This window comes from Dermacentor andersoni, chromosome 7, assembly GCF_023375885.2.
Source record: "Dermacentor andersoni chromosome 7, qqDerAnde1_hic_scaffold, whole genome shotgun sequence".
Classification (NCBI taxonomy): domain Eukaryota; kingdom Metazoa; phylum Arthropoda; class Arachnida; order Ixodida; family Ixodidae; genus Dermacentor; species Dermacentor andersoni.
This window is the reverse complement of record NC_092820.1, coordinates 165,531,662-165,553,496: the sequence shown is the minus strand read 5'-3', so window position 1 is coordinate 165,553,496 and position 21,835 is coordinate 165,531,662. Positions and strand designations below refer to the sequence as shown.

At 42.4% G+C, this 21,835-nt stretch overlaps 1 long non-coding RNA gene across 1 annotated transcript; it reads left to right on the top strand.

The window, feature by feature from the left end:
- The first annotated feature begins 13,563 nt into the window (after positions 1-13,563).
- Positions 13,564-21,548, top strand: LOC129385240 (uncharacterized). Its single transcript, XR_008612819.1, has 3 exons — positions 13,564-13,659; positions 16,579-16,767; positions 20,802-21,548. It is a non-coding gene; the product is annotated as an uncharacterized lncRNA (long non-coding RNA).
- Positions 21,549-21,835: the final 287 nt, after the last annotated feature.

Below are 21,835 nucleotides of genomic sequence, written 5' to 3'. Positions count from 1 at the left end.
ACGCTGGTTATACAGATATCCATGTAAGGCCGTACGCGCAAAACCAGCAACGCCGTTTCGAATACCAACGATTTGTACGTGCCAAAAGTTAGTGCGCATAAGGTTGCAGAAAACTATGATGGGATGCTGCAATATAGCTATGCTGGTGAACACGCTGCATGGTCGCCGTGGCGTTGAGCCTGCAAAAGAGACTGAGTGAGGCATTAAGGTAGAAATGTCTCATTTTGCAATTGTAGCGTAGGTTGAGACATTTCAGGCATTGCAGGTTAAAAATATGGAAAGAATAGATCATACCACTTTCTGTCAAACACTTTTTTCAACGAAGCATGTAACTGGCGTTCTTTCCTTCAGAGTTGCGCCATTCTGGCACGTCAGAAATCCGTTATGACGCCCGTATTCAAGCCGAAGTCCCCTGACAGAAATCAGAGGCCATTGTAGTACCTGCTGGAGGCAACGTCCTTCACGAGTTCGTCTGTGGAGGAGCTCTCCCTCACTTTTGCATCTGGCGCGCCTGACAACTGCACATTTCATTGTCATTCAGAACTCGAACCGCGACTTGGTGCGCAGAGGTCGTTTGCACTGGCGCTCAAGCATACAATTGTTTCGAACATTCTTTCTGTAAACACGCCTTCAATCGTTCACATGATTGAGGTCATTCACTGGTGCATTGAAGTTGGGCTGCTTAGCAGTGTCATTGACCCGATGTTGTGGGGTCCGTTTGTTGAGTCTCCCATTTTAGTGCTAGGCTTCCTTTAGCGCCTCTTTATTAAAATTTAAAGCCGGAAGGTTATTTATGCTGTCCAATGCACTTAGATAGCAAGTGCATAAAATGGCGGTTGCTTTATTACTGGGTCATTGTAATGTTATTTATATTAAATGCTATTTACAGACGTCATTCTCATACGAAAACATGGAAGTGTCCTTTTTTCAAGCGGTCTCTTGATCGGAAGATTGCATGACATAGACTTCTTCCTTTATATATGGAAGGCAACAATCAAGTTCAATGGCTTGGTTCTGCTTCTCTAGTGCTTCGCAGGAAATACGTTATTTTCAAATCAGTAAATGCGTGAGCACCAACGTTTTTCATCTCTAAGTCGAAAACTGCCTAATACCAACACGAGAAGCGGGAAATGCCAACAGCAGTCGGAAAAATGTTCTGCAAGGTCAATTAGAAACCGTAGGTTTTCTGAAATGTGGGTCTGTATATCTAATTCCCTGGCGCCGCTTCCGTTCTTCTTGTAAAATTGACTGTGGTATGATAAGAGACTCTATTCAATGAAACATGCCATGTAGTAGATTTGTACACACACTCAAACCTTTGCACACTTTGGGGCTTATCCTGTCCCACAACAATAATTGTCATCTGCCTTGCTTGAGTGTCTTTTCTTGAAAACTCTGCGCGCGCTGTTTTCCTGTCGAGAATATTATGTCCTGCTCATGACGCGTATGTTGTTAATGGCCCTGAAGTACTACGCGTGCAGCGTTAAAGAAAGGAAAGCGCGCAAGACAGATGACGATTATTTTTGTGGCACAAGATAAGCCCGAAAAGGGTGCAAAGGTTTGTAAGGGTGTAGTTAAAAAGTGAAGGAGCTTTATCACGCACAAATTATTTTACAAAGTTGCCTTTTGTATGAAAAATATTTCCAATACAAGAGATCGTTGTGAGTTTGTGCGTCATGCGCAAAACACACGAAGTATTTATGCATTAAGGCGCAGGTGGGAGAGCGGTTTTGGTATGCAGAATGTCTGGCTTGTAGGAAAAGTGATGCTGCACATTCTTAAATAATTGTTTAGGAGGCTTTGCATCAACATTGAATTTACCAGAAATAGGTGTGCCGTCATGGAAGTTTTCTAACACTGCTTCCACTGTTTCTGGTGCTTCATGCAATGCATTTGCAATACTTTAAAAACAGGGAAGAAGATATGTTTCACTGATTTCGATGTGATTGCTGTTACTACAGAGATAAAAACTTCAAAATTATTCTGTTTAGTAAATAAGGAAGGAATTATAAAAATTTGACTAATGTACTTTTTGAGCAAAGATGCCTTGCATTTTATTTTAATGGCAGACGTGAAAGGCACCATCCCAGGAGCTCATAACAGTTTTCAGAATTCCAAAAGAAGTAGACACTGCTAATTTTTTGAAGCAGAAGGAATTTCTGCCAATTTCACGCAGGAGTAAGAACCTGAACAGCCGAAGAGCGCAACTGTTGCGTCCTTGGTATACTCCCATGAGTGACGTAGCTGCTTGCAGCTCAAAGCCGAACTAGCATAACGCAAGTGAAATGACGGATTGAACTACGCTCGCTTGATGCTCGCACATCGCTGAGGCGCAAGCACCTGCATCACTCGTAGCCATCTACTAAGGGCCCCACATTTGCGCTATTTTGCTTTTCGGTCGGAAGTTGGCCGGGATTCAATGCGTTGCAAAAAATGAGCAGCATCAAGTTGTTGAAATTCTGGGAGCAGTTCTGAGTTACTTGGGTGGTGTGGTTCATGTCTTTCGCAGGAATCGGCCACAATAAAAGGATTCATTAGTTTAATTTGCACATTTACAATAGGAATTGCTACATCGAATCATTTTCATAGGTGTGCCTCTTCGCACGGTAGTGCAATGAGCATGATATCATTAATCTCATCTTCCCTATTTTAAATAAATGTCGAACGCATCTTGTGGAACATCCTCTATATGTGCGGTGCTATCGACTCATTTTTTTTCCTTATTCATACACTCATATTTACATTGGGTGTCGAGCAATCAGCTTCCACATACGAACTCTTTAAAGCAAGGTTTTCATTATGAAATCTGCTTGGTTTCGTTGGCCGTAGCTGCTGGGCGCTGCTGCTCTTACCGAAAAGGTCCCACGCAGTAAGGCGCTCACATAATGAATCCGCTTCTATACAGCCATATGTACAATCTCTACAATTGAGCCGGTGACCAGCTCCCGTCTTTTCGAAATAAGGCAATAAAACGACAAACAGTACCTAAATATTCTATTTAAAAATATTCAGTACAGGATACAGTGTAATATTCAGGATACACTGTAAAAGCAAACTAGCAATGTCGGCCGATCCTGGAGATAGTGCGACCCGCGATTGCGCGGTTCACGTGAGTGTTATGGCGGAGGTCTCCGCCAATTGCCGGCTTGCTGGACAGACAGGTGGTTGCTCTGCTTCGAAATGTGGAGCAGAATAGAAAAATTCTTATAGAATTTAATTAACCACGTCACGAAAGCTTTGCTTAACAGACGCTTCCACATGTGCGATGGATTTGTATGCATTTGTTTTTCAGTGACAGTAATTAATGATATTAAATACTGTCGTTGGGATGTAAATAAATCAGATTGTGTTATCAGCACTGTGCAAGAAATCCGACATGGGGGCTTGCATAGTTTTCTAGAGTAGATAGATGTGCTGCATTGGTGTGCGGGAAAAAGATATAATGTCATTAGAGTTTAGTATCTCTGTCATTTGAGATAGTATAGAGTGATGGCCACACCATAGATCAGCCGTATCAAAAGACAAGCTAGAATAATAATAATCAGGAACATTAGCAGATATTCATTCCTTGTGCCCTCATCTGTGACCTTCTGAAAAGAGCGAAAAGAATAAAGGGCACAGAGCGGCACGTTCTTGTTATTTACCACCATATGAAGCCAGTAGAAATTGAACCGGATAAATTACGGGGTAGTTCGCGTGAACTTTGTTTAATTGAAATGTCGCAATAACATTGAAAAGGCAAGTGAAAGTACACAAAAGACATCTTGTCGTTGGTTTGGGCTACAACTTGCTTACGCGCATGCTTACAATGGTCAAGGGAATTTTACTTTTGAAAAGGAGCAACTTTCCTTTCAAGATAAGCACTTCGCGTGGCTTAGGGAGAAGTCACGCATACTCGCTAGCTATCTAGAGTAGCATTTGAAAAATTGCGTCTTTTTAACCTAGTGGCAGGGTTTTGTGGAAAGAAAGGCAATATTATGATCATTCTGTGTGAGTGTTGTCCCTTCACTTTAGAAGCTGTAACCGCTACCGCACGCTTTGCGCCATGCTTAACATACTCGAAAACTTTCTTTATATGTATTTCCTTGGGGCCGCTTGGTTTCACTTGACATCACCACAAGTGGCTGTCGAAGACTGCTCTTTTCTTTCTGAATGATTTCGAACTGCGTGAAAAAAAATTAATAATTGCTCGGCAGCACACAACGTGTGCGCAAGCCACTCCTTTCGACATCTTTGCTTTCTTTTTCTTTACCTTCTCCACTTTCCTCATGGTGCGTGTGAAATGTAGCTAATTGGACACTTATTCAGAATAGTCTGTCTGTTTTTATCTCCCGACTTTATCTCACTCTGAGCAGCCACTGGAAACCAGTACAAGATTAGCGTTACCTTTCTTCAGGTCAACGTGTCTTATCGACATAATTAAACGAGATTATTAGGCCACCTTCCAAATGGCTAGCACAAAACACCTCCTAGAAGTTTGACGCAGGACTGAAGATGATAAGATGAACATTCATACATATAGCAAAAGTCCTATCACGGTCACGGCACATGGTTTGCTGGACACTGCTATGTTGCATTATCTGTAAATGATTTCGTCATGGATAAATTCTGAATGAATCCTTCATTGATGGAAGCATGAGACCACTGTCCAAGTACAAAGAATTAAGGAAGGGTAAGGATCAGGAGGTACTTACAAAGCATTTGTTCGTCAATTTGAATGCAATGCGCATCAAATATTTATTGAGGGAGGGTACATAATTTTATGCATGAGGCCGTACTTTCTGAATCGTGGCAGGTGCTTCAAATGCCTAATATTTGGTCACAGCTTAGATAGCCGCCATGACCGAATGCTCTAATTGAGAAGTAGCACTCGTGAGCGTGCAGCAGAAAATTACACCGCAGAACTGCATTGTTTCAACTGTAATGAGATCTCCATCCATACCCGAGCTCTTGGTTGAAAGAGAAAAAAAAGGAATTAAGCGTCGAAACTTTCAAATAGAGCACATCGTTTAATGAAGCGAAAAGGCTTTCTTTAGCTCCTAAAACATGTTTCTGATGCTCATATGTCGCGTGAGCGGGCAGTGTAAAAGCGCTTCCACCAGCCGACCCAGCCGTGGCCGCAAGCGATGCTTCAGTTTTGCCTAAGAAGAACTTCCAGGTCTCGGAACCTGATGCCTTCAAGGTCCTTACAGTGAGGCCAGAAAGCAGACAAAATGGCAACTGGAGGTAACTAGCACGTCGCAAAAGCGAATGAATACATCAAGAAGTGCCTTGACGCAATTTGCGCAGAGTGATCGGCGTAGAACACTTCAACGCGTGAAAATAGAAAAAGAATATCACAGCTCATAGGTGTACGAAATAATTAGTTAGCATAAGCAACATGTACTCCTTCACATAAAAAGCACTCGCTTTAATTAAGATGGCTGTGAGATTAGTACAACGAATGCAGGGGGTTTTATTTGTGACCTAAACAACGACTGTAAGAGCTCAACTGCCAAAGAAGGTAAGAAATAACCGGAAGGTTGGAAACGGAGGGTTAGAATTGAGCATTTCTAACCTGTTTGCTGAAACGGCGTCACATTTGTCGAAAAATAACGCATACTAAGAGTTAGTGATTTGTACTGACACATGTTAGTTGAGGAGTACATTTTGAATATAAAACAAGAACGCCTTCTTGTTGAATTACATCGAAAATCTAGTACGTATTAAATTACTCTGTAAAACACCATGGACAGAGTTATGGAAGGCGCCGTCGTGGCGTTTATTTTACGGCCGGCAATCGTTGGAAAAGAAGTTACGTTGTTTACTGAAGGAGAGCGAGGCGTCAGGTATCAAGATAACTCAGATAAAAATGTGGGTTTGTACTCATGTATTTACCTGCAATGGATTTCTCTGCAGCTCGTGTACTTGTTGCTCCTTGTTGTTCTCCTCTTTAACAGCTTCAAGCTCTTTTTGTATCAAGTACTCCAACGTGTCTCTTTCTCTTTTCTTTCGGGAATATTTTGGACCGGAGTATCGGGTTTATAGGTAACGTTCTTTGTAATAATTAGGCTGTGTATATTTTCTTGTTTCATCAGGACGTGAACACTATTGTAAGCACGCTCAAAGTTCCTCAAGTCATTCGGTTCAACTTTTTGCTCAAGCTCCTCCATTTGCTAATATGAACGATAAAAAAAATTACGTTTAGTTTGGCACATTATTACTGACCTTTCGGTTCTCATGAAAGATGCTTTATGTACAGGCAACACATCTCAATTCATCTCACAACAATGTTGTGCTGCTGTCGCGTCGTCAGGTAGATTCGCATTTTCTGGCTTACAAGGAATATGATTGGAAGTACGCCTTGAGGCTGTGCCCTACAGTGTACAAACGTTCCTGAAAGTTATCAATTATTGCACATTGGAACAGTCTCCCGGATCACATTGCATCAATCTCCAATCGTGAAACATTTCGTGATAACCTGAATTCGTTGTGTGCTAATGTTGTATAATGATGTTGCACATTGCTAGTCTTGTCATGTAATTACTGTTGCCCCCCTCACTCAATGCGCTTCAATGGGCCTGTAAGGTAATGTGAATAATAACAATAATAGAGCCAAGGGCGCTACCTAGTCATATTGTGCGTGTGTCCTGTGCACGGTTGTACATTCTTTAATGCATGTAAGCACAAGTGATTACACTGGAATATGCAATGAGATATGAACAACGGATGCACTTGACACTTTATATAGATTGGATGACTGACAATAGCGCTCGCCACTATAGCCGCGGATTAGGTGTAAGTTGCCTTTATTGTCATAAGTTGGCCTAATAGAAAGTTCAATTTCTTATACTTTCAGTACGAATCATTTTTCACCCCTGTGTAATGTTACAATACAGATAGCAACGCTTAAAAAAGAGAAAATATTGATCGATATATCTAAAAGCCTTAACGGTGTTTTATTCGTCAGTATCTGGTACCTTATACTTGACAAAGTTACACAAATAATCACGGACACATCAAGGATTTTTGTCGCGTTCTACGCTCATTAAATCAATGAACAACAAATAAAAGCAAATTATTCCTAAAGAAAATGTAAATTGATGGAAGACGAAAATGTATAAAGGTTTATGACTTTTGTAAGGGGCGGGCTGTTATGACGACAGTAGTGAGAAAAGCAGCCTTTGGAGACACTAAAGCATGTTTAGAACACCTACGGAGAGGGCTGAAATGGGCTCTAGCATTTCACAGGCGCCAAGAAAGTCAATGACACCATTCGAGTCAAGCATCAAGAAGGGGTCTTCCACAAGCAAGGCTTGAAATTTCTTCCGTGTATGTAAATCCGAAAAAGCCCCACTCCTTGAACATAGCCTAATAGCTCTAGCGTAGTCGTTACCGCCGTGGTAGTGGTAGCTCATTGAATGTGACACATTGTAGAAGTCACAAAATAGACTTCAGAAGCACGTATTCGAATGCGTTTTCTAAAACTTCAGTGGAACTTTTCGAGCCAAGAAATATACACTGAGACATTTAAGTCACATCCCAGAGTGTCTTGTGTGGTGGTCAGCCCATTCTTCACGGAATCGGTTTGCCGGTTTCATTTTTTATTCAGCTTTATTTAGCTTTACTTAGTCCTTCGCACAACATATACATCTCGCCAGTATGTCATACTATACTGGATGTGAGGGCCTAGAGGCATTGAGGGTAACGTGCTAGCAGGCCCAATTGCCCCATGCATGCAGACAAACTCTAGAAACTCGTTCACAGCAATCTCTTCCCTAGACATGACGCGTTACTTGCGCAAAATAACTAAGCATTTACTGGCAACCCATATGGGACGCTAAAACGCTCAATATGATCCACATAATTAAGGCACATTTAAGGAATTCGTCATCATTAACAAGGTCATGACCAAGTGATGTCCACTTATGTCGCTGCAGAACAAGACATATGTATGACAGACACAGTTAAGTGCCAACTGGTAGTGAACCACCCGTATGTGGTGCATGTGATGAGAGGCTGGCCATTTTCCATGTCGTTCTGGTCAGTCGGAAAGCTGAAGCTTAAAAAAATCACTTCCTTGTAGCTTACCAACGGCCTATTCTTCTCCACCCTGTAGTCTTTCTTGGCGCAGGGCTGCTATCTGACAACACAGGAGTTCGAGACTTCCTGCATGATGTTCGGGTAAACGTTATGTGCTCAAGAAATACGCAGCAGATTCTCTCCCCAGAGGCTGCTTATTCGATAGTCCTGCTGGCGTAGACGCAGTGTAGTATTTCATCTTTTTCTAACATGTATTTTTGTGTCATAACACACCTCTCTAGTATTTGTCAAGATATTATTACTTATATATTCTATGCACTTACAGCTCCAATGCCATTGACCTTTATACAGTCGCGTTACCCCTTCCTCACTGACCACACCATCGACAACTTGATACTGTTTTGTGGTGTTCTTTAATGATCCCTGACCTTTGCGGAAAAAAAAATCATACATTCTGATCATAATCATCGATAATCCCTCTGCCAAGTTTTAAGTGCTTTATATAAAAAAAGACAAGCTGAGTGCTTTTCTTTTGAGCTTGAGACGTTTAGGCGGGCGTTGTGGAAACTGGGGTTTACAATGTGATAGGATATCATTTAGTTATAATGAGGAAAGCCTTAACGAAGTAATGAATGTAATAGCTGTGTCTTACCAGTACTCACCTACGGGGCAGAAACCTGTAGGCTTACGAGAAAAGGGTCCTACTCAAATTGAGGATGACGCAACGAGCTATGGAAAGAAGAATGATAGTTGTAACGTTAAGGGATAAGAAAAGAGCAGATTGGGTGAGGGAAGAAACGCGAGTTAATGACATCTTAGGTGAAATCAAGAAAAAGAAATGGGCATGGGCAGGACATGTAATGAGGAGGGAGGATAACCGATGGTCATTAAGGGTTACGGACTGGATTCCAAGAGAAGGGAAGCGTAACAGGGGGTGGCAGAAAGTTAGGTGGGCGGATGAGATTAAGAAGTTCGCAGGCACGACATGGCCACAGTTAGTACATGACCGGGGTTGTTGGAAAAGTATGGGAGAGGCCTTTGCCCTGCAGTGGGCGTAACCAGGCTGATTATGATGATGATGATGAGTGTATGAAGCAGAAGACGCGCAGCAAACCCTCGCTGTAACGAAGTTGAATGGAGGGGAGGGCGTAATTACTTCGTTGTATTCATTGATTTGTTATAACGATTGTCCACGCTCTCGGTCGATTTTAGATGTCAGGAAAATGGAGGTTTTCTTGTTAGTAGCATATGTGTATGCCCGTGTGGTATATAAAGAAAGTATCGCATTTATTATGTTGCTTTGGCGCCGCATGCGCAGCAGACTATCGCGACAGCAGTTAGACTGCGCAGCATGTACCGCATGCACCTTCTTCCCACAAATCACGCGCTCCTTCGAGAAGGGTCTAGCTTTCTGTGTGCATTTCTGTGTGCACACGGGAGTGCGGGTGCCGGCGGTTACTGACAAAATGTTGTGCGAGGCATCCACGATTGAGTGCGTGTGCAACCGCCGACTCAGCAGTGCAGCTGGTTTGCCGATTTGCTAGCTAGCAGATAGAACGAAAAGCTTTAAACTGCTGACTCAGACGACTTACAAGCAGCGTCGCGTGCCCGTAGATTCTGGAGTCAACGGCTGAGTATTGTCAATAAACCTTTATTCTTAAAGAAAAAAAAGTTTCGTGCATCCATTAAACAACAGTTCTAGTTTCGTTATGAAAACATCTTAAATGCATATGTTTTATGACAATTTTAAGGGGATTTACGAGTTGCTCGTATTAGTTTGTTATCAGTTTTCCTAAGTTGGTCCCACTGACCCATGCCGAGTCGCTGGGCTGAGGCTTCTTTTCGTAGTTCCTTCTCTTCTTACTTCCTTCTGTTCGTAGTTCTCTCGTTACGCGTTTCTTTCGTTGAAGTAAATTAGGTCTATAAATTAGAAGAGAGTGGCTGTGGCAATGAGTTATTGCTAAGGATAGAAAAGTGAACTTTTCGTTTATACCAGGCTTTAACGCAATTGCCAGTAAAATGTTTTGTTGCAGCTTACTGTGCAGCGATTCATGACGCAGAACATACTTTTTAACTCATTTATCAGCCTACAAAACAAGTGTGCTGGTATATCACAACTTCTAGGTTGTAATTCTGGTATACAATTACATTCCTGTGCATTTAATTATTTTAGGCGTCTTTTCAGTCATGATCGTCGGTCAGGCGTTGTCTAAACCATTCACTGAAGGAATATCTTACATTGACAATGAAATATTTCATTGTAAATATGTGGTTCTTCTTTTATATAGCCAGAGAAGCAGGTGAGCCTGTCTAGCGTTCACCTTTGTCGCGTGGGCCCCAAAGCTAACCTCGAGGTGCCTGCCACAGACACATTAATTTAACTTGCTTCGGGGACAACGCATATAAGGGTCACTGCACCCGAGGAGAACATGAGACCTGTACTTTTTTTGTTATTACAGTGCACTTTAGGTTAATGAAATAAAGGTTACAGTTACCCGTTGTACATAAGAGCTAAGGAGGAATTTGTAACGCTTCTACCGGAAGGCATTTGTCCATGAATAAGCTTCTTTGCTCTGATGTGCCATTTTCACTGTACTTTGATTTTAAGGAAGTAAAATGATTTAGTGAAGTATGCGGACGGTCATGTAGGCTCTGGCCCCGGTTAAAGTTTAGGTGCTAATTTTTCTAAAAGTAATGCCATAAAGGTCACGATAAGCCTTTGTTACTTTAGTTGTTGAAAAGTATAAATAAAATGACTGTGTAGCGCAGAGGACTTCTAGGTGCTGGTCGTTGCATTGGAAAAGGTGAGCACAATTTTAGCTTGAATTGCGTTCTTGAAATCATGCTTAGTGCTCATAATTAGGGACTGCTGCTTATGAATAAAGCATGCCAGACCATTTTTTTCCCAAGGCAGTTATGAAATAAAGTGTGAGAATGGAATACGAATTTTTTAGTATGATAAAAATTGTGAATTTTGCGGACCTTCTGTCATACTATTTCAGCCGTTGTGGCACACGCTATCCGAAAAAAAACTCACAAATTGCTTGAAGTTGATTTCTGGCAATCAGATGATGAACATTGACATCAAGACTTGCTAGTACGACGTACCTGTAGGGGCTTAACATGACGGCGGATGAGGGAAACTAGCTAGTGGCCACCAACATTTATGGCTGGCTGGCTCGAGCATGTGCTATTGTGAGTCGTTGTTTTAGAAGTGTTTTGTCGTGCCGAGACGCAGATATGAACTCACTAGGCTGACTGTTGTAGCAACAAACAGAATAAGTTGAAGTTACAGGTGTGTGAGCCTGTCTTCACATGCTTTGTTGTGAGCGCGATATACTCTTGTTAGAATGCGATATAAGGCGCCAATACGTATGTGTATGCCTCCGTATGAGTGGGATATGCATGCGTGTAAGAATATTCCCTTTTTTTATTATAGCGCTAGTTAATGCTAGTGCTCGTAGGCGTACACTTGCTTGTGTCTACTTCAGTCACTGCACCTAAGCAATCATAGGCAATCAAAAACACGTGTCACTATACTCCTAGCATTTCAAAAAGGTTCAAAAAGGTAAGGTTGTGTGATAAACGTTGAGGTAGCCAGCCAGATGATTCTGTGGAAAAGAGATTGCCTAAGGCAGGCGGGGAAGAATTGCAATGTGTTACGAGAGTATCCGTAGTGTCATTACAGTTATAGCGAACGCCATCCACAAAGGCGTGATCATGTCGCAAATTCAGAGTGGAGCCGGAAGAACAAGACTGTGCAGGGTTGCGCTCCAGAGATTTTTACGAATTGTGTGCACCTTAACAAAGAAAACTTCAGCTATTCGAAGATCAGAGTCTTTAAGCTTCGAAGCATTTTTCAAAACAAGTTTTGTTGTGAAGTCGAAATGCTTCAGTATAACAGGGTGTGATTGGTTGTGGTTTCAATAGTCAATCAATCTGGGCAATAAGGCAACATTGGCAATAAGGTACAAAAATGACGTAACCGTATACGCAAGTTACGTTTGTTTGCGCATTAGAAAACTTACATGCGAAGCTTATGTTACAGCTAGAGAGCGTCTTACGGTGTAATTTTGCAATCGTGCTCGCGTCTTATACTTGTTGGGACCGTTTGGTTTGAAGAAGGTGTTTAGGCACAAGGATAATGAAATTACCCACCTACTGCTGGCACCCGAGACTGCCCTGCGACGCTTAATCTCGCCACACTCGTAAATTATCGGCGGTCCTGCGCTTGAGCTACCTAAGGAGACGGACATCTTACGCCGGGGTAAAAGGAGTTCAAGATGCCTGTCTTGTTGCGCAGCTCTTTTCAACTAATTTCTGGACACTACGTGCCTAACGCGGGGGCGCAATAGATGAGATTGACTGAAATTTCTGCAGCAGATGGCACACTTGTAGGCCTTATAACACCTGACCAGCACCAGTATGGGTTTTGTAAGTTACGATTTTCGTGGCATAGTGAGCTCGCTCAAAGGCAACCACCGCTGCTCGAATGGAAAAGCGCATGCTTCCCAGCTGCGCCTTTTAGTACACGGAAGATTTAGCTCCTATCGTGTCATGTCTGGGGGCGAGCAACTTTATCTGCGTACGCAACACATGCTTGGTCAAGTAATGACTTCTTTCATGTACACAACGATATCAAAGTACAGCGCGTGACTCCTAACTCCGCATTAGAAAGCTAACATGTCTAACTGGGAGATGGTGGTGAGCCCACGGTGTAATTTTCCAATCGCACTCGCTTGGTATGCGAACTGGACCTAGCCTAGGTAAAACACAGTGGGTGCCAACTGACATCTTTTTGTCTTGTTTCCTAAGTCTCTTCAAGCCATTTCTGGACCTTGCGTCTTGAACGTGGGCGCGCCATAACTGAGGAAGCGTGGAATGTTTCTTCAGATATTGCCCACTTAATTGCAAGCTTTATAACTCCCGATAAACGCTACCACTCCAGCCCAGATAGACAAACGTGCTGCCCAGCTATGCCTCACTGAGCGCCGGCCGAGAGGCTCAATTTAACTGATAATGGTGCCATCTATGCACACGAAAAATACATAATTGAGTAATGTTTTTTCCCTCTACACAATGACGTTATAGCGATGCATGTGGTTGGTACGATTGCAAAGATGCAAGCGTAATGGTATAATATGTTTTGCCTACATGATTGCAGACAACGGTCACCTTTGACCGCGTTAAAAAAATTTTCACGTAAAGAAAAAAGAGAGAGAAAACATTCTGAGCACGTAGAGTCGTATTTCCGACACATCCTCACAATATATTGCAGAATATAAGCGCCTAAAAACGATTACTACCGTCTTCCGGAAACTCAGGAAAGCTGGAGGGAGGAAGGGGAAGAAGGCAAAGTTAGAAATTTTGAAGTCCAGTAAGCATAACTTACAACGTTAAGAATTTTAAGTATCTTAGTTACCGTAACCACAAAATGCATTCAATACAATATTCCTCTAAAGCTGAAAAATTGTCTACTATTCTTGGCAGACTGTAGCGCTTTTGATGATAATATAGTACATTTTAAAACTCTTCAATGGACTTGCGGCTGAAAGGAGCGTACGTGGACGGGACGTATAATCAACGCCTCAGACAAAATGAAAATTTTCGTTTCTGCACTCCTGGTCGGCCTGACTGGTGAGTATTTTAGGTAAAGCGCTGTTAAAAGGTGACACTACTTTTTAAATAAAGTGTGTTTTCTGAGCTTTTCGCACATCGCACTTAGGGCATGTCTTCTGTATTGAGATGACTGAATTTGTTAAGTTGCGTTAGTAAGGAAGGCGTAGTTGCTACTATGGTTCGTATTTTTTGGCAGTAACCACACCATTAAAATTCGGCCGAATACAGGGATTCCCCCTTCTATGGAATTTCTTACCAGGACACCCCCAGGGGCTGTTACAGCAGGATTGGTTTGTCTGTGAAGATAAAGCATACTCGTTATGGGACATGCTAGCTGTGGGCGAGCGTCGGCGTCGGCAGCGGCGTAACCAAGCGAACGAGCACAGGAAAAGATCGAAGCGAACGCGGAGCGCAGCGGGGGATGAAAGACGCGAGGAGGAAAGCGGAGCGGAGGGTGCAGCGGAACCATGAGGTGGAAAGCGGAGGAAGGTATGGAGAAAGCGTGAGAAGAAAAATGTAATGCGGCGACGATGGCTACGAGATGGTGTCAGAGCTGCACGTATGCACACATGGTAACAGGTACAGGTAACAGGGTTCGAAACCAATCATTGGGCCTACTTCCGCCCCTGAGCATGTGGCAATGTGTACATCGAATGCCTTTCACGCCCACGTGGATCGTTGTAGATGCGGCACTGGGTAGGTGCGCCACTAGGTTGCTGCCGTTGTTCAATGAACGTCGTTTGACACCAACTTGGGTAACTAGGTATGTATCACTGAGAATATGCCTTAAATATCTGCCATGCTAAATTATGGGGTTTTACGTACCAAAACCACTTTCTGATTATGAGGCACGCCGTAGGGGAGGGCTCCGGAAATTTCGACCACCTGTGGTTCTTTAAGGTGCACGTAAATCTAAGTGCGCGGATGTTTTCGCATTTCGTCCCCATCGAAATGCGGCCGCCGTGACCGGAATTCGATCCCGCGACCTCATGCTCAGCAGCCCAACACCATAGCCATTGAGCAACCATGGCGGGTTATCTGCCATGCTGAGCAGAATCCAACCCACGTCGCAAGGTTTCCTCAAGGACAGCAACCCGACGCCTTAGCAGGCGGCGCCGCAAATGCAATGTGTATCGGACGCTTTTCAATGGACGCCTCTCACACCAACGCTTTAGCGAGCTGTGCCAGGAATGCACTGGATATGTGCCGCTGTTGAATCGACCTCTCGCCAACTTGAGTCACTGAACATGTATACCAATGAGTGTGCAGCAAGCGAGGGAACAATCCTCAGCGTTTGCATGCACCGGCGCCCCACGCTTTTGTCTCGGAGGCCACGCGCAGACTTCTGGGCAGTGCCACTAGATGGTGCAGCGTGTCCAGAAAAAGAAAGCAGGGGAAAGATTGATACGACTGGAACTGTTACAGGAATATGTAACGGTACAATGTAGATAGAGAGGTTTTGAGGAAGAGAAGAAAATTAGGGAGATGTATTGAGATGAAGTTTCTTTATTGAGATGTGAGAGGTGCATTTTTCTTTATTTACATGCGTATAAAAGAACAGTTGATTACCTAGTTGCATTAGGCTACACCTTCTCGAGGGGCAAGCAAAACAAAAAGAACGAAAGTAATGAAAAGCACTGGATACAGTCAAACATCAACAATGTTGGCAAAGTTCCGAGCACGAGTAAAGCAGTCCACAGAAAGGAGTAAAAGGTCCTATAGGACATTGTCGTGCAGACTGAAGTTAAATTATTTCATACTTTTTGTATGGGTACCTAAACATGGCGGTACGTTCAAGAATGGGATTAAGTTAAGCTTTTAATAAAGGAGCTCAGTATTCAGTGAAGTATCCTCAGAGCCATATGTTCACGTTAAAGAAAGAAAATATGGCATATTACGAAATGCCATTAACGAATATCTTTAAATGATGTTCCCTAAGATTTAATTATGCTGAATACCCAGTCACATATATAGGCATTGCCGGAAACGAAAACGTTGATTCGCTAGCGACCGTCACAAAACACATGTCCCTCAGCAAGCTGCCAATACACAATAAAAATCATGGAATGTATACTGGAAGCTGATACTCGCAGACTGTCAGACAGAATGGGACAAAGAAGGAAGCAAGAAGCAAGCCAACAAACAAGCAAACAAGCAAACAAGCAAGCAAGTAAACAAACAAGCAAACAACGAAACAAGCAAGCAAGCAAACAAACAAACAAACAAACAAACAAACAAACAAACAAACAAACAAACAAACAAACAAACAAACAAACAAACAAACAAACAAACAAACAAACAAACTTCATGCATTAAATCACCGGTTTAGTGAATGGAGACGTGGCATAGGCAAGGAGTGCTTCTACGAAGTCGTTCTTTGTCGCCATCGAATTGAGAATACTGATCATAGCTCATTCGTATTAGAAGAACATGCATGCCATGTAAAAACTGTTAACCATTAGGTATACATTTTAATTTACTAATCACAGTATGAAAGAGAAAGACGCAATTTTTATACTGCGTTTTACAACTGTCACACACATCTGCAGAGTAACATACTGCACTAACATTTGTCGACCAACCCTTAGTACCACTCACAAATATTTTGAAGGATCTACAAGCAGTATGTCTCTTCAAGTCTAGCAAAGTCGAGTACCAGTTAAAATTTTTTAGCCGTTAAAATTCACCCTCGTCATCAAAGAGTAAAAAAAATTGTCTGCCGCAATATAGTTATATATAATAGATCGTGTGCTAATACAACCCCAACTTCCTATGAAATATGCGCAGTGTTCCTTCTCTATCAATGAAAAGATGGCTTGCAGTATTCCTGTTTCATCATACCTTGCGCACTTATAGGGAATATAGGGAATTATAGGGAATTATACAGTTGCCTACCCAAATTAAAGAACGCTCATGTGTTTCCATAACCTTTTTCAGCAGCGGACATAACTACCTGCAAGGCAAAATCACCAAATGCAAGGAAAGCTTGCATGCCCAACGATGTATCGAGTGTGGGCTTTTATGGTTATAACCGAGCGAAAAATAAATGCATGAAGTACCCGCATTGCAGTTTCATTACCGGAGATCCATTTTATTCACGGGAAAAATGCTATCAGACGTGTAATGGTAAGCTATTGCCAGCTTTGGCTCTTTGAAGTTCCAAAATTATGCATGAACGCACGCATTTTGAAAGATTGATAAGGCAAGACCGTTATGCAAGTTATCCGTAATTTGGTAGTACGTTCTTGAGGTTCCCTTCTTCTATTGTTGTAATATGTGCGGCGTTGAAGTGATTTTTCGCACTAGTTGATGCGTGAACATAGACGACTATCATCTGTACGCTCACTTATGTGGGCTAGCTTGCGCATGCTGCTTGTTCAAGTCCATCAGGTAGTTAGAACTCCGTTTGAAATAAGTTAAGATTTTCGTCTATATTTTGATGAGCGAAGATCTTCCGTCTTCCAAAAGTAGCAGCAAAAGTCTCGGTCTTGTGGAAGCCATCGGGCGAAAGGTTTTGAAAGCTGAATGCGAGAAATTTCGGCGACAGTGAAAGAGACGTGCGTTTTTTTACGCGTGCTTAATTGAGATAGTTGATCAATACAGGCAAACAGTTTACTTCATCATTGAATATGAGGATTTCTACGCTTGCGCAGCGGCTTTTCAATACTTGCATCAAATTGTAAATGTGGCATCAATATTTCAACTCAAAACTGCTTCTTAATTCTAGATTGCGAGATGAACCAAACAAACACGCCAGTTAGTTTGCTACAATTTTTTATGGACACTAAACCTCTCCTCCCAAGTTTTTCCCTTCAAATAATTAGTAAACTACTTCTCCCCGCGAGAAAAGATGCTACGAAGGCAGAACAATTTTTAAAGCAGGGGGCTAGTACCAGAATTGTCATTAGGAGATGCGAGGCCTAATACCAAGGATGATAACTGCAAACGAGGGAATACAGAGGCGCATGGGCTGGCCACCCTTCATAGTGCGTGAGGTTATGAGAAAAATGTGATTCGAGAAAAGGCTGAGAAATAGGAAGGAAAGTAGATGGGCAGCTAATGTTTTGGACTCTTGTATTTTAGCATGCCTACCCACAGTCTAGAAATGAATTATGATACTAATGATAAATATCGCGTTAACGGAGTGGACAGTGCTGCTTAAAAGGGCGTTCAGCGCAAAACCGGATACTGTAAACCAATATAGTGAAAAGCGTATTAGAGGAGAAGCCAGCTATGAAACTCTATCGAGCAGCAAAGTAGCAGATGAAAAGAGAGAAGTTTTCGGCTACTTCGAAGGGCGGTAAACTGGTCTTCAAAATCACGTAAGGGTTGCTGAGGACATGGTTCTATGCGAGAGAATTCAGCACTAAATACCATACCTGCGTAAGTCTGAAAGAACAAAAGACTCACACGAAGTGTTTGATTTAACAATAATTGTGGGAAGTTGAATGTATCTTCTGTGGAGTATAGTGAAACGTCAATGAGTATCGGTGGCGTAAAGGAGTGCAAACGCAGATTGATGAAGCAATATATGAGGGTAATATCTTAAAAAAAATTGTAGTTTAACTCGAACCACGGACAACCATTAAGGGTCGGTAGTAAAGGCAGGAATAAAGTAAAAAAATAAATAAAACATAGTGGCAGCATGGTGATTCAGAAAGGAAGCCATGAAATTCGATCCATAAATCGGACATTTGTGAAAGCACTGGCTTATATATGATCTAAGCTAGCAATGTGAGAATGCTCAATACTTTAATTGCGAGTAGCATCTTCCTTCGCATGACAATGTTGTATTCTTTAATTTGTTCGGTGCTTTTGAATAGTTATATAAACAATGAATGTGGTGAGATAATGTGTGTTTCCCAGCGTACCTGCTACGAAAAGCGAACGCATCTCTTCAACTGGCCAGTTGACGTACCCACTGTAAGCCGTGCTATACGCGAAATACTTCGCCATTTATGGTATGTCGTTGGAGCGGAGTGCTACATTTCGCAGAAGATGTTGCTGTAGGCTTCCTGGATCATCTCTTCAAAAAAAAAAAAAAAGAAAGAAACAAGAATTCCCGCATAAACCATCACGTGATGACGGCCAACGTTAATGCGACTAGCATTCAAGCAATGTGTACCGACGCACCGCATTTTCGCCGCCGAAATCTGTCATGTATGTGGCGTGCTCTGCAGCCAAGCTCCCCTGTCGCCGTTCTTTTTCTGGGCACGCTGCGCCATTTAGCAGGGCTGTCGCGCTAAGTTCTCATGTGGCGCGTGTTTGAAAGTATATTGAGCCAATCTTGTGTTTATGTACAGGACGCGGGTTCGATTCCGCCCAACACCCGATAAACTTTACGGTAGCACCGTACTCTACGCGTTGGACCACGGACTATCCAGTGACCAATGCTGATGCTAGAGAGGTTACATGTTGACAAACATGCAGTCAAGCATACTTCAAAGTGGTTGAAGTTGTCATTGAAAACCTAATCGCATTAGCCGAAGTCACCTGCATGACGACCGTTGCGTGACGCTCGTTCAAAAAGTGCGTTGATTTTTTCAAATTTTCGTTTGGATGGATGATGCCTGATTATCAGTAGTGCACGAAGAGAAGCTGGCTATGTTGAATGCCTCGTGACGGAATGCCTTAACAAGCTAAATGTTGGCTAGCTTTGAAGAATTCCATGCAGAATAACCAAGTCATTTGGCATAGTTTAGCAAAGAACAGGTTATTACATTTGGTACCATCACCTAGTGTGGCGGAATGGTATATTTATCCTTCTCCATGTGCATCTGGACATCAGTAAAAGTTAATCGTAACGCCTTTTTTCAGGCTTTCCGTCATGTGCTGCTTAATTATACAGGGCGTCCCAACTATCATGCACCATGATTTAAAAAATATGCAATTGCCTCGTAGCTGGGTAGAACCCAGGTAATATTGTTTACATTCGCATGGAGATATATTTCTTTTTTTGCATTCCGCCTAACTACATACTTAGTCTTAATTAATGAATAACCTTCTCAAATATTATAATGAGATTAAAAGTGTCAATTAGAAAATTGTAGAGCAACATGAAGAACACCTGCTACAGCTTTCTGTTGCTCAATACGTGCTACACAAAAGTATTTTTCCGGGCGTGAAAGAAGCCTGCGAATACATACGAAATTGCCGCGCGACTGGCCGCCCCAGGTACTTTACGTGTATTCGTGTATTTTGCTTGTGCGCGCGTGACACCATGCTTCTTAATTTAGTTAGTATGCGTATGTTTACAAGTTTATACGGCCGATAAACTACTATCCTTACTTCAGATATAGCTAGCTGCCCGCTAATTTGCTATAGCAATCGATGCTTCGCAGCTGCGACTTTTTTTATGGAAGGTTTTGAATCCCTCCTCTCGGCGGAAGTTCCCTATAGTAGTCAGTAGCAGTCAGTAACTCCATACTTAGATATGCTGACCTTAATTCAGCACACATAAGTACCCCGGTACTATACTCCAGCATCTGTGTGCCAGTACTATCGTGCCAAAAGGAACATAGTGATCTAGCAGCCGTCATTGCAACTAGGCGCCATGTTTTAAGGCACTCATTCCAAGATAGTGTCTGCGTGACTCTTGCCGGCCTAGCTTATACAAGAGAGAACCCCCTAGTTATTGTAGTGGGCCACCTATCAGCCACTGGCAGCGTCGCTCGATTGTTGTCATTTAATTAGTACACGCACGTGGACCATTCGCACTTTTTGAACTTTGTGAATGTCTCAGCTCATTGTTACCCGACTTTTTTTTTACTTTGGAATAAAGCCTAACTTGCATAAAAATGTTCTTTAAAATTTTCCAAGTATCAAACTTCCTGGGTGGATGAATGCGATTCCGCCACTAGAATGGATGCAAGTATACGAGTTTTTCGTGTTAGCAGGGTTATTTTATTAGTAAGGAGATGCAGACTCAAGGCATTCTTGCTTTTGGCCAGTAACTATACTCACCGTCACAATGCGGTTTTTTTTTTTTATGCTTAACAGTCGCGCACCAACTGATGGGCTCAATAGCGAGTATTTTTTTAAACTTCAAAGGTAGTTTAGACAAGGGTAAATGCGCTTCTCACGAATAATACCTACTTGAACTAAAACTTACAAAGCCGTGACAACGGTAGAAATAATATAACACTGGAACTATCTTTCAGAAACCCACCAGTGCCTGGACATCTCGTATTCAGAGTACCATGATGCCTATCCTGTTGGGGTGAAGCCAACGACTTACCATTATTATGACCCAAGCACAGATGACTGCGTAGAAATAGACACTTACGGTCTCCTTTCTTCAGACCTTTGGCCAAATAATAACGTATTTAAAACTTACACAAAATGCAAAAGAGAATGTGCACCAACATACCAGAGAAAAATTAGGCGGCCCTGAATAAGACATAGTTTCGCTTTACGTACGAGCAGGCGATCTTCCTACGGCGAAGCTTTTATTAATGGGGAACATGATCGCATTGTTTACCGATATGCCGTAGAAAAAAAAAAATAAATCACTGTTGGCTGTGGTTCTTTCTGCCTGAACCTGTAAAAGTTATGGGAATTCGCTTAAACGAAGACTTCACAAGCGTTCGCGGAAAATGTTGTGCTTGTTTAGCGGCCACTTGGAAGTATAGTAGAATCTCGGTAAACTGGAATCGCTTGCACAGAAATGCAACTTCAAAGCGACGACATTCTTCAAATTGGTTGCGTTACTTAATATTTCTCCCAAATAAAATGTGAAACTTTAATCTTTAATCCGAACCAAAATTTTCACAACGCTCTGTAAACGAAACTACAGAAGAAAGCTTTATAGGATTTTTTCAGAATAAGGCAGAATCTTAAATACATATTTCGCGATTCGTTTCTAGTATCGAGAATGCCATCCTTAAGAACTGGGGGTAACGGCTCAAGCAGGCAAACATTTTGTAGATATTTGATGCACAGCATATGAGACCTGGACAGCTTCTTGGCACTGCCACTCGGTCCATAAACGACCAAAGTTCGGACAACTAAAATTTCGGACGCTTGGAGTGTGCCGTTTAGCAATGTACTCTCCATGCACGGCCGCGTTTTGTTCGGCCACCAGCTGTAGCAGCAAGTTTCCAGCGCTTCCTCGAAAGTGAAACACGCGAAGCGTAGTCATCTCAGTAGCCATCGATTGCACCCAAATCATGGAGAGGAGAAATATGCATCTACA